Here is a 15,574-nt window from a genome sequence, read left to right as displayed (position 1 = left end):
TTTTACCCATTTGGAGCTGATTGCAGCACAATTGCTCACCTGGCTTTATTAGTTTCTTTCTCATCTTGGGGGTTCTGCCAAGCATCCTCATATACCCGGAATTCTGCATTCTTTGTGTCCTCTATGACTGGTACTTCCTTCTTCCCAGGCTTGGTAAACCTCTCATTAAGTCTGACATCATTAAAGCATGTCCAGCCCTAAATCTTAACAAGGCAATTCTACAACAGGTAATTTGTCTTTCTGACACCTGGGCATCACTTAGATCTCGTTAGGGCTACCTTCTTCACAGATTAAATCTCCTTTCTTGCTGTTTAGGCTTGACAGTATACAAAGATCAAACATATAAGAACATCCTTTCTTAAAAAAAAAATTACATATTCCACATCTTGCAACAATCAGCTGTCAGACTTTTTGAAAAGGTACAGACATCACTGCTCCTATTTTTGGGTTCCTCTTCCCTGCATTGTACAAGAGTGATGAAGCTACAGAACCTCATTTCTACTTTTTTCCCTTCCTATGGGCTGCAATGATTGCCTTTCATTCTCAAGATGCTTGCAATTGTTAGTACCAAGGGAAAGAGAATTGCTGTTACAAAGGCTGTAAGCAAGGAGACTGCTTGAAACCCCGTGTCATGGGCCTTCTGACATCTTTCCACAGACATCACACACAGAACTTTCATCCTTAGCCTCAAAAGCCACTGGAAGACTTTCAGATTGGACTGTCCTGTTAAAACAGCAACCTGTCTGCTGCTCTTTACCAAAGAGCTTTCTCGTGAGTTGACATTCAGTCAGCTGAATTTTCAGCTCAAAGAGTTGCCACGTCCTCCCATATCCACAGGAGCTCTCACACCAAGGCAGAACATCTCACTCAGATGAGCTCCCAAGTGCCAATCAATAGAGAGGATACAGAAGGAAAGAGCAAGTATCAGCCACAACCTCTGCTGATCCCCAGCAAGACAATCATTAACTGCCCATTCTAGTTGGAATCTGCAGTGAGTCACAGAGCGTGGTTTTCTTTTTTCTGGATCATGAAGAGCAGTTGCAATATGGGTATTTCTAATCCACTTTCAGGAGTAGGAAGGTATTTAAACAGGGAGACAAGGCTGTATCAATTGCTCTTTGAAGCTGGCCATAAAATAGAGCAACACTTGTATTCCCACCTGCAAAATGTCTGGAATTCAGTCTGGTTTGAACTCTGCAGAATGTCTGCATATGTGGGTCAGTACACAAGGCAGGACACTGCAAGTTGTTTGCTGTATCTGAGAAATGTATTGGCAGGTCAAAGAGAAAGAAATAAAATGTTCAGCGTGGCCAGGTGGCTGCTGGTGGCTGGGAAGTGCTGGCTGAGAGGGTATTACTGACACCGCAGCATCTCAGAACACAAGCAAGTGTCTTCAAAAATAATTTGTTTCAGCTGGGCAGGAGTAAGGAAAGGGAACTGTTTGATTTTCAGTCTGCTGCTCTTGCAAGGATCTCATTCTGCTTGTTCACTTTTAACTGTGATCTACTTCAGAGTAGAGAAAGAGTAAATATAATCAGCTATAGATGGAACTCCTACAATTCAGAAACCTGCAATTGTCTGCAGCACAGCTAAAGGCATAGAAAATTTCACTGAGATTTTATGATTGCATTAATCGAAGTGCCACTGAAGACACACACTACATAAATGGGCTGGAATGGAACTATTCACAGCTGATTGCAGGAGCAGCAGAGGGGAGGAGCACAGGTCCAAATTACAGCAAACACAGCTCTCCATGCATGGAGGGCTGTACTCTTGCCAGGCCAGCAGGTGATTATTCCCCTTCCCCATCCCATTTTGTACAGAGGGAGAAAGAGATCATAGGTACCCACAATAATGTATCTCCAGCTGGGCTTTTTTAAACTCAAATTATGTCTGATAGCACAATTTGAACTTCTGATTTTTCAGAGGCAAGAATAATTTTTAAATTTCTTTCACTGAACAATGCTTTTAAAAAATATATTTTTTTAAATGAAATCAAAGAAGAGTATGATAGGGTGCCATAACGAAACACTTAATCTGAGAACTCTAGTTGTGCTCCATTTTCCAAGATTAATTGTCAACAACTTCTAGGATCCTACAAGAAGAAACAAAAGTTGATCTAGTATTAAAAAAAAAAGTTTTCTTTCTTAATAATTCATTTCCTTAAAAGAAGAGTGTTTTTTCCTCTTCTTCTCATATGTGCAGCCTTTAATGAGTCAGTTAGACAAAAGCAGTATTAGCTAGACTCTGTCACAATTACCCACATTTGGTAGCTAATTACTCCTTGAATAGTCTTAAGGCTACCAGCAATTTTAGTACAATTGGCAGCCCGGGGCCCCCAGGAGCTGTTCCAGCAGCCAAGAATAGCTGGAACAAGGGGGCGGGCCAGCCGTGACCCTTTCTCCTCAGTCACAACCTAACATATCTACTATGCCAAAGGCAAGAGTAACACAGAAATGAAAATATTCCCAAGTGGCTCAATGTGCTCTCTTTATAGCCTTTTTAAACTAATGGAGTGGCATAAAGGGACTACGGGGAAATAGAAAATAGGACCTTTTAAATGCTAAAGCATTGGCAGGACTACTAATGATTTTTCAATTTTGTAATGTTCCATTAAAACAACAGTACTAAACACTTATATGGGATCAAATTCTGACACGAGACTTTTATTCTAGGGCAATTTTATTCACTGATGCCTCATATTGCGACAATTTACATCACTGCAACATGGGTGTCAAGATAATAAAAAATGCTGACTTGATTTAGTAACACTTCATGTGCATTTTACACAGGTAAAAATTACTTCACAAGGGACACAGCAATGTCTGTGATTTCAGTAAAATTATTCCTGCTGTACACTTGTGTGACATCAGTGGAAGACTAAAATTGACATAAAAATTTAAATGAGGACCTCAGTTTTAAATACACTCCTAATTCAGATTCTATTCCACAACTGCGAGGAGCACTGCTCTGCAAATTCAGCAGCACTGTGCTTGTAAAGAGCCAGGAATTCCTTTTAAAAAAACTTCACAAGTTTATGAGGCATCCCTTTCCACTACATTCTTTAAATTTAACCTTTAGCTTGCCACTGTTGATGAGCAAATTGTTAGGAGTACATGGATGTGACAGCATTGCAGAGGCTGACTAAGATGGAGAAAACAGCAATACCTCAGCTGTCAGCAGCAGCACCACAAGGCTGTAAATTTGGACAGACATTGCCTTTGGCAGTAGGATTTACTTAAGGGACTTCCAAAAAATTTTTCCTTCCTTGCTACCTGTCCTGTTCTCTCAAGGGCCATATGACTTTTATCAACACAACCATCTGTAAGGGCACCCTGTGAATCAGGCCCAGGGAATTTAACAGGTATGAGAGAAATTTTTTTTAAAAAAAGCATTGTTAGTCAGTGTAACCTGAACCAGTCTCATAATTCAGTTTCCAAACACAAACACATACAGCTGTGTTGGCACAGCTGAAAGGGTTTCAGGAACAAGCAGCTGGCAGTTGAGCTGGGTCCTGGCAATGCCTGGAAACAGGCTGCTGCTGGCAAAAGTGTGCATGGAACAATACATTCACTGCTGTCCATCTTGGCATTGCTTACCTGCATGTGTGTGCACTGGCCAGTTACAGGGCTATGGTCCACAGCTTTAAGTACTGCAGTAAGTTGAGGCAGCAGTAATCCTTTACCAGTGTTTGTGAGGGAATTTACCTGCTTTTCTGGGAGCAGAGCAGCAATTGGAGAAGCAGCAGTGTTCCTAGCACCTGACTGCAAATCACCAGCCTAATGGAAAACAAAAGTAAGACAAATCAAATTTGGGTTGCACTGAAATGTAAACCTTGACCCTTTTGACTGTCCTTAGCAAAAGGTATTCCTCAGCTGTTCAATGGCAGTTATACTAAAACTTCATCCAAAGCACTGCACAAAATCCTCTCTGATTTTAAAATCCAGAAGGATTCCCAAGATAACTCTGTGGTGTCCTGACTCAAGATTTCTTGCCAGTTGCTCATGAACATCAAAGTCCAAGACCTGAAGAACAGACAAGTGCAGCAGATTCTGAAGACATAAAATTACTTCCTAAAATGGTCTTGGTCATAAAATCGTCTTGGTCATAGATTAGATAGTAGAACAGGTGGATTGTAGGACAGACAGAACAGCTACTGTGGAAAAAAAAATTAAAATAAAGATAGTCCAATAGGTTGTCCAAAGGTGTCTCTTGACTCTCCATCCTTCAAAACTCCACAGGATAAAGCCCCAGTTAATATGATCTCAGTGTGTGGCCCTGCTTTGGTCTGAGCTAGACCAAGTAACCTCCAGGATCCCTTCAAATTAAATTATTCTGCAATTCTGTCACCAGGGAGTGCATGTGCATGACTGATGAGGCTCTAAGGAATTCAACTGGGTAATAGCTCAGGGACAATCTCAAAAAGTGGTCAAAAAAAGCAAAGCCTCAGTCTATCCTTTTTATCACTTATCCATTTTCTCAAGGTCTTAAGGTTACCCAAAAAAAAACCCTTATATTTAACTTTAATTCCCTACTAAACTATGACAGGTAAGCACTTGATAGCAACAGGTGGCTTGGAGAAGCTCTGTTTAGAAGCAACACCAGAAAGGTGAAGAGTTCTGTTCAATTTCAGTTTTGACAATAACAAAGGTTTTGAGCCTCTTTCCTCATAATGGAAATCACATGCCTTTTCCCACCTCTCATTGCAAATGCTCTGGAAAGTAAGGAAACACCCATAGCTCTGATACTGCTAGTAGTTGCATCAGAGCAGTGAGGGAAACAGCAGCTTTGTTGCTTGTTTGCAGCACAGGAAATGCTCCCACTCTTTTTTAGTACCTCCTATAAGAGTAGAGAGCCTATGGGAAGCCTTGACATTAGGGAAGCTTAAGTGCAATCCAGGAAACACTGAGACAGACAAGGACAGGTAAAAGGCCTTAACTTATCTTTCCAAAACAAAAAATAAGTGTTGCAGTTGAGACAGCCATGATACAAAGAATATCACCATATAATATCAGAAGGCTTTAAGCATTTACCCATACACAGTAACGCCATACGTCACCAGGAGGCTTCTGATGTCTACCCAAACAGAACAACATCCTACCACTTAAAAAAAAAAAAAAAAAGAAGTAAAATAAATACTTCTTTATAAGAACAATGTTTTTATTTTCTATAAGGCTGGAAGACTTTAAGAGACCTACCCAGGAAATCAGAGTGTGGTTTTGCCTTGCATTAGAGCCTTTCCAAGCACTTTTTGTTTGGGGGAATTCCTTTTCTATCATCTGTGGGCAAAGCCTAAGTTAGGTGTGTCATTATCATTGCTGTGCAATGAGATCTAAGCACACTGGGAGTTGACAGCATAGCAATTACAATAATTGTATATAATTATAAATTGTGTAAAATGTTTCTGTGCATTTTGCCTCCTAGTGCAATGTGAGAGCTATGGGGTTTTTACAGATTTCTATCTAAAAAAGACTAATTAGACCTATACAAAACCTGCACACATGACATGTTAAAAGCATACCAAAAATCCCTTGGTATATTCCTCAGTCACCTCCCACTATTCTCTCCCATATTGTCCATGTCCAAAATGGAAGAGTAAACTGTCAACCTATTTTCAAAATATCCTATATTTTGAATTCTGATAAAGGCCCAGCATGTGTGAGTTTTCCTTTTGGATATCTTCACATCTTCTGCTCTAATGCAATGTTGCACCAGGGCCTGTGACCAAGCTCAGTTCACAAGTGGCCTCAAAAAGTTTGAACTCTAGTCCTCTTTGTACTCTTGCCTTTTCTATGCAAAGAGCAAGAACACTTAGGAGGTCAGCATAGCATTTATAGGAAGGGCACCAAAGAGGCAGAGGAAAATTCCAACTCCTAGAGTGTGATGTTACACAAATTTGCCATATTTTACAGGAAAATGCACCAGGAGAAATCCCATGCATGGAGTTTCTTATTTCATGACTCTGATTCCCACCTGGTTTACCCCAAATTAGCAGGCCCTATCATTCAGAGATTGGATCCTCTTGGAGTATCTGGGCCAGTCATACTCAATAATCTTCAGCAGTTCCTTTACTTGAGGATTTGTGCTCAGTCCTGAGACTTGGAGCATCCACAGCAGCCTGTCCAAGAGAGTGCCCCTATAAGGCCTGCAGCTCAGCAGCTGGATCCATTCCATCCCAAGGGCACTGGACTCACAAATAGCACAGCAGGTGTTTCTATTGCAGGTAGAAGTCAAATATATAAATCACTTTTTGGGTTAAGTATCTCATATGCAGCAAACTGCTATGTATCATCAGCCCTTAACTTGGTATATTTCACCAGCTATAGCTTGGAAGTGTTTTCTGTTGATGAGCTTTTTGCAGAATTCGACCCCAAAGGATGTTTAAAGTGCTTGTACATCTTTAGTATTTGCATTTAATGTAAAGTGATTGCAGCTAAAATGGCACTGCTGGTGCAGATTACATCAGAATGGTCTGGAGTCCAAGCCTGTGTCAGGAGTGAGAGATGGGAGTGCTTTGTAGGAGTTGAATTGTGGTGTACTGCCAGGTTATTCCAGCACAGCAAACTGGGTTAGAAATACCAATCTCTCAGTACAGTCTGGTCCCATCTGGAGAACAAACACAAGCTTTTAAGAAGTAATAGTGGTACAAGTAGTAGTAATGGAAGAATGCTAAAGATGCTTCAGTTGTGCCAAGACTGATTTTGGAAAGTTCACCAAAATGTATGCAGGGAGGTAAAATGGCTCTTCAACTTCTAAAAGGCAACTTCTGCATTCTCCCACAGTGCTAGCTTAGTAGAATAACAGCTCTACAAACTCAGACCTGCATAATGGGAATTCCTGTTTAAATGAGGTGTGCAATGTTTACAGTAGATGGGTATGTTATTTATTGATTACTGATTCCAATTTTTAGGGGTGTTGTACCTGTAAAAGTTTTATTAGCATCACTCTCTCAGTTAGGAGGAAATTTTATTAACAATTATACCAGCACCACTGGTATAGATGTAGTCATACAAGAACAAATCTGACATATAGCCCCCAGTGCATGCTGTACTTTCCAAGTGTTCTTGTATCCATATGAGTGCATCTACTTCAGGATATCTTTTCCTACCGGGAAGGAGGTACAGGTATGCTCTTACCTCAAGTTTGTCAGGGATAATACTTCTTTCAGTTTATTCCTCACTGTCATCATACCCTTTTGCCAGGTCTGCTGTAAGTTCTCACATCCAATTGTTTTCATAAACTGGGTAGTTTGAAGAAAAGAAAAAGAAAAAGAAAAAAAAAAAAAAAAAAAAAACCACCCAACCATCAGTTCCATGGGCTGGTCTAGCAAGCACCCAGAAAACTATTGTTCCAGCCCAGTAAAGGCTGCAGTACAGAAAAAGGTAGCCAGGGTGGTCTGAACAATGCTAAGCAGCGCTGTCATTGAAGGTTGCACTGCAGTCAGTCACAACTCTTGGCCAAAGACTGACAATGGTGCAGTGACAAAAATAAGTTAATAAGTTCTAATGAAATTTAAATGAAAATTAACAAAATCCCAACAAAATCTTACAGGACCTCAGCCAATTTTATATCCAAATTGGTAAAACCTGCATACACTTACCGATGGATTCAGCCCTCCAGCTTAGGAGATCTCAAAATTCATTGGGTTCACTCTATAATGTTCTGGTTTGCTATTTTTACTTCCCATAACTATTGTCCTGACAATTCAGCTTCAGAATGAAATGCCAAGGATTCATAATAGGACATGGAAGCTACATATTTAAAAGATGAAACATGGTGGGACACATATAATCAAATCCTTTTTCTTTCACAACATGGGCCCAAACCTAACGAAATAATTTCAAGAATTATGTTTCTAACTATCACAGTGACTCATTTTTCCCCCACCTCATTATTTACATTTACACATGAGTACACTCAAAATTTCTATACAAGTCATATTCTGGAACATTTCTGTACTTGCCTAAGGTGTAAAATATAATGTGAATTTGTGATTTTCCCCTTCTTTCCCTCTGAGGAAAAAAATTGTCAGTCTACTTACAGCTAATTAGCTATAGACATGCTTTGACTTGAAACAGATTTTTCTAAGGTTTATGCAAAGTTTATAGCATATTAGAGTGGTAGGTTATCATTCTGTGTGATTGTAAATAGCTTGAAGAAATAATTTTGTCCCAGGAGAGGTCCTATCAGATGAGACACTGTCTGTTTGGACCATTCTAACTTTGTGCTGGATCAAGCATAATTTATTCAGCTCAACTGACAGAAAGCTGGCATAAACCCTGAATAAACAATGTAACATATGCTCTGGCTCATTTGGTAAAAATGCAGTCGTGTGCTCACACCAATAAAGATCAAATTTCAACTGCCAGGAAATCCCACATTCACAAATTTTATATGACTTACTGCAGAATCACAGCCTTACCTTGCTTTATTTTCTTCTATATATTAATTGAGTTTTAATTACTTTATGATGGTCACAAATAAAGAATACAGAAAAAATTTTTGAAATCTCCCTGACAATTACTTTGTGGAATGAGTCTACTATAGCATAATGGTTCTTCAAGTAGGGAAAATTATGATCTCCAGAGAGTACCAATATCCCTTTCATCACACCAGTGTACATATTTTGTACCTTTATAATCTGTACAGAAATTAACTCACACACAACAAAGCTGTAACATCCCTCTGCAGTAAAGATGTTGGACTGGCAGTGTATCTGCACCACTGGCGACAAACTCATGTGTTGTTTTGGGTTACTTTTCACCTCTTTGCAGTCACAAACAGCACTGGAATAGAGGAAACAGGTTACTCTGACTTCCAACATCTCAAAGTCCTGCACAGGCTTTATGCTGTGTCTGAGCTCTCCTATGTACCTCTGCATACCTGAATCCCTTTTCAGCACAAATTACTACAAGTACATGGTTGCTGTTACCATTGGAGGAAAAGTTCAGGCTTTGAGAGTACTTCAAGTCTGCATCAAACTCAGATTTTCACAGCAAAGTTCCCAAATCCTTACCTGAGTTAAAGACAACCTCTCTGACTCTCTCCAGGCTGTTTCTGCCTAATGTCTGTCCAGCTTCCAATTCTAACAATCTGATTGTTAAATTAAAATATTGCATTGCCTCTTTGGAACATGGATTTCTCACTCAGTTTCAGCCTAGTCTTGGTCATTATTCAAAATCAAAAGAAGACATAGGGGTACAGAGATAACAGATGGATATACACACACTAAGCTTGTTTTTCCAGTGTCTTGTATTTTCATTAGTCACACACAAGCCTGCTAGGTGAGTGCAGTACACAGGACAAGGGCTCCTATTTTAATTTCTTAGTATTATTTACTTACTTGCAAAAAGGTTTTAATAACCAATGATCTGCAAGGTGTTTAGTGTACCTCACTTGTGAATTAGAAACTCTCAATATAGCCTCGAATATTCTCAGACTAACAAATACAGTCAAGAAAACAAAACAAAAAAATTATGTTCTCCTTCTTCTTTCCAGATGTCCTTCAAATATTCAAATATTTAAATATTAAATACTTAATGTATTTATTATATGCACATAATTACACTCCTCTCATCACAGGATCTAGATTACTCCCAAAAGGACATGGTTGTCTCTTCTCAAATAAGGTTTGTATACACCAGCTCCCATGGGAAGTACTCCCCCCCAGAAAAAGTTGGACTTAATTTTTCCCCCCAGAGGTTTTAACACTAGAAGAACTATAAGTCCAGTTCTGAATGTCTTGAGGAATTTGGTGACACCTATGTCAACAGCACTATTTTCCAGTGTCAAGCACTGAAAGAACAAACTGGAGCTTTGCTCAGAACCAGTGGCATTGCTTGCAGTGAATTAGCAGTTGTTAACATACCTGGGTCAACCTCACCTACCTTCTTCTGACATTATTTTAGGAGCAAGTCCCAGACAATGTGAGACCTGCAGAGAAAAATCAGCTATTGTCTCAGCCACTGCTGAAACAGAACACGGATTTGGCAGGCAGGACAACGCGTCCTTTCATGCTATCAACAGTTTACACTTGTTTGTAGCCTACTTCACTTTGCACCTTCCCTTGAGGACTGAAAGTGAGGACTCTGACAAGGTCTGGATCTTGTAAACTTTTTGCTAGGAGTCGGTTTGAGCTGACTCACACTTTTGGGAAGCATCCATGCTTTTGAAAAGAAATCAGGAACACTAAAATTAGAATGACTACATGTATTCAGATGATGCCAGTTTAGGGAGCAGTTTATGGCTGACAGAGAGGGTGGTTTGGTGCTAGAAAAATGGTTTGGAACCACCATGCCTGTATGTTATGAGGCTTTATAGAGGCCTGTGGTGCTTATTCTTTAACAAGCTTTAGGTTAGATGGCCATAAATTTCAGCTGTATAGTGCCAGAATGATTGTAAGGTTTCCATAGGGTTGATTGCTTTTATAGATGGCATGTCAAATTAAACATAAATCCTGGTGTGTGCTTTTCTGTGAGCACAGAATGCTGTTATAGCTGATCTTAGATGTTAGTTGCTTTAATTGTCTTCAAAAATTCTGAAAATGGCATGATGGCCATTTCTTTATGATTAAGTGAACAAAAATGTCTAAACAAACAACTTAATTAATACTAAAAACATTTTAAATGAAATGTTTAAGAACAAGGCCATCAAACCTGTCAGCTGACAAAACCCTGGTTTTTACTACCTAGTGGAGTTTGGCAGACCAAAGCTAAAGTGAAATGTGTGAAAATAAACTCTATAAATGCACTGTCATAACTTTTATGTGCTACACTACACAAGTTATTGCTCAGGGACCTTGTAATTAGTCTTTACAGAATTCATATCTGCACATAAACTTTAGATGCTGGAAAGTCTTTGATGCCCTTCTAGCAAGTGCCTTCTTCCCTCATTTTTCCTCATGCCATTGTCAGAGTTTACACTTTGTTCCTGCAGTACCTGCTGCAAGTTTGGAATTTGGTGTTCCTCTTGTGCATCTCCACAGCAATGTCACTGGGAATGAGATACACTTCCTTGCTGCCTTTAGCAAAGGCTTTGCTCAGCCTCCTAAGTGGCCCTTCCATTCTCTGAGCACCTGCAAAACCGGAGAAAGAGGATTTGTTGATCTGAGATTTCAAAGAAAAATGTTGTCAGACTTCTCCCTGATAAAGGGCCCTGTTTACAAACTGTAACACAAAGGCTGTGCTGTCTAAGAAATGAAAAGGTGGTGTGTTCCAGTACAGGAATGTCCTCAGACAGTAAAAAGGTTTTGTAGACTCTGGTGAGAGGACAATGTACCAGTGAATGTGAATCCTAATAATAGAAATTACCCAGAAAAATTCACCTTATTAATCAAACCAATCAAAATTCTGGCTGGGCAGTAAGTTTGTAGGTAGTATTTATTGAAAAATGGCAAAGGCTACTGATGAGCTGCTGATGTGAATGAGCCTACCTGATACACAAAACCTGACTGTGTTCCTCAACTTCCTCCCCTTTCTTCATCAAAAATGGAAAAATACAAAGGGCAAACACTGAAATAAACACGGACTTTGCCACAGAGGACTTCAGCAATTTACTCCTTGCTAGGACTGCTTGCCAAAGAACAGGAGCCGCACATGTGCAGTTTTCACACACACTCCTCTCAAAAAGGAGGGGGAAAAAAAAAAAAAAAAAGACAAGGACAACAAGGACAGACTGACTTTTGGTGACTTTGAACCCTGACACAATTTGTCCAATAAAGAAGTCTAATTATCATGACAACTCAATCTATTTGCCATCATGTGTGAATGATGCAGTTCTAGATTATGACACCACACAAAAGCAAAGGCACCCAACTGTATGAATGGTGCCTATTTAAAATATATAGGTCACTACTATGACACATTTACACTTGGCTGTGTATTTACCATTCTCCCTCCTTGATAATGAGGAGGACTTTGAGATGGAAGAGAGGCCATAAACTTCTGTGTAAGCTCAAATGGCTTTTGCCCTTTACAGAAGCCGATCTCTCCAGGAAAAACCAACACTGTAACAGATAGGGCTAAAAAAAATGGGTGTTGGCTTGAGACACAGGCTCCTTCACTTTGATCCTATGAAACAGTACGCACATGCAAACACAATAGCATTTTACAAGGATAACTCCAAGAGAGAGTTAAAATGAAAAACACCATTTGTAAAGACCAAGAAATAAGTTGATTTTTTACCAGTGAAAAACTGAGCCCCAGACCAGTAAGTCTGAAGAATATTAACTCTCTCCTAACCCAAACCTCCACAGTGGGCCAAAATGAATTTTGTTATGTGACTGTTGGTGATCTGAATTTTGTTATGTGACTGTTGGTGATCTGAATTTTGTTATGTGACTGTTGCTTCATTTTCAATTTTTTAAATGAAATTCCTGAACAATTCAGCAGTCCTTCATTATAAGACATGATATTAAATGATTTTTCATAGGTCTACGTGTAGAACTTGAAATAAATGTGGGCAAAGGAACTCAGGCAGGTACTATCCTGAAATAAGACAGCAAGCATTGCATTGACCTCATCAGTGTTTTCAAGCTGTATCAGCTTAAAACAAAATTGTCAGTGCATCCCATACATTAAAGCCGGGTTTAAAAATACTTCAGATCAATGGAGCTGATTGATTGTTCTGTGACTCCAAATTTACTCAGAAATCCCTGCATTCCTTCACACACAGTCCACCTCCTAATCCATCCTGAACGTAGCCTGTCTCTGCACGATAAGAGATGTCTCTTCAGCTTCAAAATCAATGGAAAATAGGCCTCTGCCATGAGAGCAGTTGGCATCAGAGTTCAATTTCTGTCCTTAAAGCCGGGCTCTCCTTGTGCTCTTCCCTGAGTTGTCTTCTTTCCAGAGGCTGTAATAAGCAGTGTTTGAAAAGTAAAAGTGAACAGCATCACTCTGAGTCAAGGCATTCACCTCCTACTGGATCAGTTATCCAGAAGATGAGGAAGCAGAACAAGGTGAGACTGCATGTGAATGCAGTGATGATTTATTCACTTTCTAGGTACACTTTGAATTTTCTCAGGGAAAAAAAAATCACCTGTAAAATTAAGTAATTACTCAAGAACATCCAAAGCTATAACATCTGTAATTAGAAACTTCTTTCATACATTTTTTCAGGGCTTACTAAGCACTTTATGGGAAACTGTCATATGTAAACGTTATTACTATTGTGTTTGCTCTTCAGATCAAATCCATGTGAATGAACCAGCTGCATGTGGGTTTCAAAATTCGAAACATTCTGAGGATTTCTGCCCACAGATAACCCACAGTGCCCAACTTTCACTCCTTTAATTACATTGCTGCAATTACTCCCCTGACACCTGCAATTATATACATTAGCTATATCCGAGCTACCAAATAATGGATCAGGATCTACGACAGCTGGCTGTCAATCAGATCAAAATAAAAGCTGTTCACACCTAAATAACCACAGAGAAGCACTGGTAAAGAACAGCATAAGCAGCATAGCAATGCTGAGAGACTTTTGGAGACCATTTATCAGTTGTGTAACTCTTACACTGTACAGGGACAGACTTCTTGTCTCGGCAAACCAGTCAGGCAAGGAAAAAACTGGGAAAAGTCACAGAGGAGAAACTTTTCTGGCATTTCTTTGGCAGGTCAAGCTAACAGCACTGTAACAGCATTTGAGAGGTTTGGAAATGGCCTAATCTAGATTTATTTAGTGTTTGTCTATTTTCTAGCGTTTAGATTCTTTCAAGAACAACTCTTATAAACATGGTCTTTCAAATTATTTCATTTCCTTAGAGCGGGTTCCTGAAATTCCTCTTGGTTTCCAGCTCTTATCTGGGGATCAAAAATAGCCACCACGGCTCACAGAACTAAGCCAAGGTGTCCCAGCCAAGCCCAGGTAGCAATATAATCTCTTAAGAAGGCATCCAGAACAGAAAAAATGAAGATTAGAAGGAATGGTTGGAGTTGCCACACTGATTTTTTTAAAGTATTCCTGCCAGGATTTAACACACCACCACATTCATGCAGTGGGAAACCACAGGTTTTCAAAGAAACATGTAGAATGATTAAGCCATTCTGGGTGATTTTAGGGGCAAGATCTTTCTAGAAAGATGGGTAAAAGTACTTCACATTTCTTACCACTTGTTTTTGTTCTGTGAACCCATCACTGAAATACAAAGGAAGCTAAGAGAACACATTAAGATGATGTGGTAAAATCTGTATTAAACTTAAGGGGGAAGGAAATCCAGAGATAAGACTGTGACTGTCTTTTTCTGATGTGCACCACAGCTGTGCCCAGACAATTAAATATGTTATAATTCTGTAATAAAAACTGTTGTTAACCACAATCAAGCTGTGACTTGTTCAGATAAAGGACTTTCTTAATAGTGTTTACTTAGACATGTAATAAATAGAGCCAGCTAGGTTAAGAATAGTGATAAGTATTTTAATTGCAGGTCTTTAACTAGCAAGAACTTTATCCTGTTTCCTCACAGAGGTAGTCATTACTGAACTGGCTCAGAGGGCAGAAGATTAAACACCTAATCATTACAAAGGGTGTTGAAAACTCGGGCCTTCATGAAAATGCCAAATATCCTTAATGTTGTTTCCCACTGGGTTTAGTCCCCTGCGCTGTCTTCCCAGCTTTGTGAAAACATTTGAGTTTTCCAAGCGAGTTACATGATTGTGAATTACTCCCAAAGCTGGTATAGGGCAGGGATGCTTCAGCACCCCGGAGTTACATGGAGTAACAGCGTTTCTCAAGTCCGAAGTACCCCCTGCACCACATTCCAGCCGCAGGGAGAGTCGCTGAGCCAGGCTTACATTGCCTGAGCCCTGTTACACACCCATAGAGTGGCTCTTCTGTATCATCCGATGAGATGGATGGTCCGTGCTGCTTCGGAACACGTTGACGAAGTGAGAGGAGCACAAGGGCTTCATTCTGCTTCCAGATCTTTGACTTCTCAGCAGCTGTCCTCCTCCTGAGCCAAGCTCCACGCACCATCTCTAACCCCTGGAAATAAAACCTTTAAGAAGTCTTTCTCCTCACGTAACTGAGCAATCTCACTCCCGAGCAGCACGGCTAGTACGTAACGAGGAATACGAGAGCCATCTATGTGCTGCCAGTGATACATTTCACAGCACGGCAGGTGATCCTAGTGCACCAGCCCTATGGCGGCAAGCACCCCGTTTCCAGAAATGGAAGAGTACATTCATCCTAAGCAGGGGAGTGCACCAAGCAGCCCCCTGAGCCGCCTCCGCCCCACAGAGCGGCCCAGCGTCACCCGCCCCGGAGCCCAGCGCACGCAGACGTGTCGCTCACTCAGCAGCTGCCCAGCGGGCCCCGCACGACGTGGCCGCCCCGCGGTGGCCGAACACCGGCGGCCGGCCTTCGACCCTGTCACCGGGTGGCGGGGACAGGCGCCTCCTGCGATCGCTCCTCCCCAGCCCCCCGCGGGTCTAAGGCGGCGCCCTCAGACCCTCCCGCGGCGCCCGTCGCTCCCCGCCCTCTGCCGTGAGGCGGCGGCGCGAGCGACCACCCGCGCGCCGCTCCCGCCAACGCCACCTGGGCTCGCGGGGGCGACGGCGGGAGGCGAAGGCGG

The 15,574-nt window shown here is 40.9% G+C and overlaps 1 long non-coding RNA gene across 1 annotated transcript; it reads right to left on the bottom strand.

Annotated features, from left to right (window-relative positions):
- Window positions 1–12,971: 12,971 nt before the first annotated feature.
- Window positions 12,972–15,531, bottom strand: LOC121361545. The gene is made up of 2 exons (XR_005956352.1): window positions 15,295–15,531; window positions 12,972–14,985 (listed from the first exon to the last, which is right to left on the bottom strand). It is a non-coding gene; the product is annotated as an uncharacterized LOC121361545 (long non-coding RNA).
- Between the last annotated feature and the right edge of the window lie 43 nt (window positions 15,532–15,574).

Source organism: Pyrgilauda ruficollis, unplaced genomic scaffold (genome assembly GCF_017590135.1).
Source record: "Pyrgilauda ruficollis isolate IOZ18807 unplaced genomic scaffold, ASM1759013v1 scaffold58, whole genome shotgun sequence".
NCBI classification, from domain to species: domain Eukaryota; kingdom Metazoa; phylum Chordata; class Aves; order Passeriformes; family Passeridae; genus Pyrgilauda; species Pyrgilauda ruficollis.
Note: the sequence above shows the minus strand (reverse complement) of the source record. Positions and strands in the feature narration are given on the sequence as shown.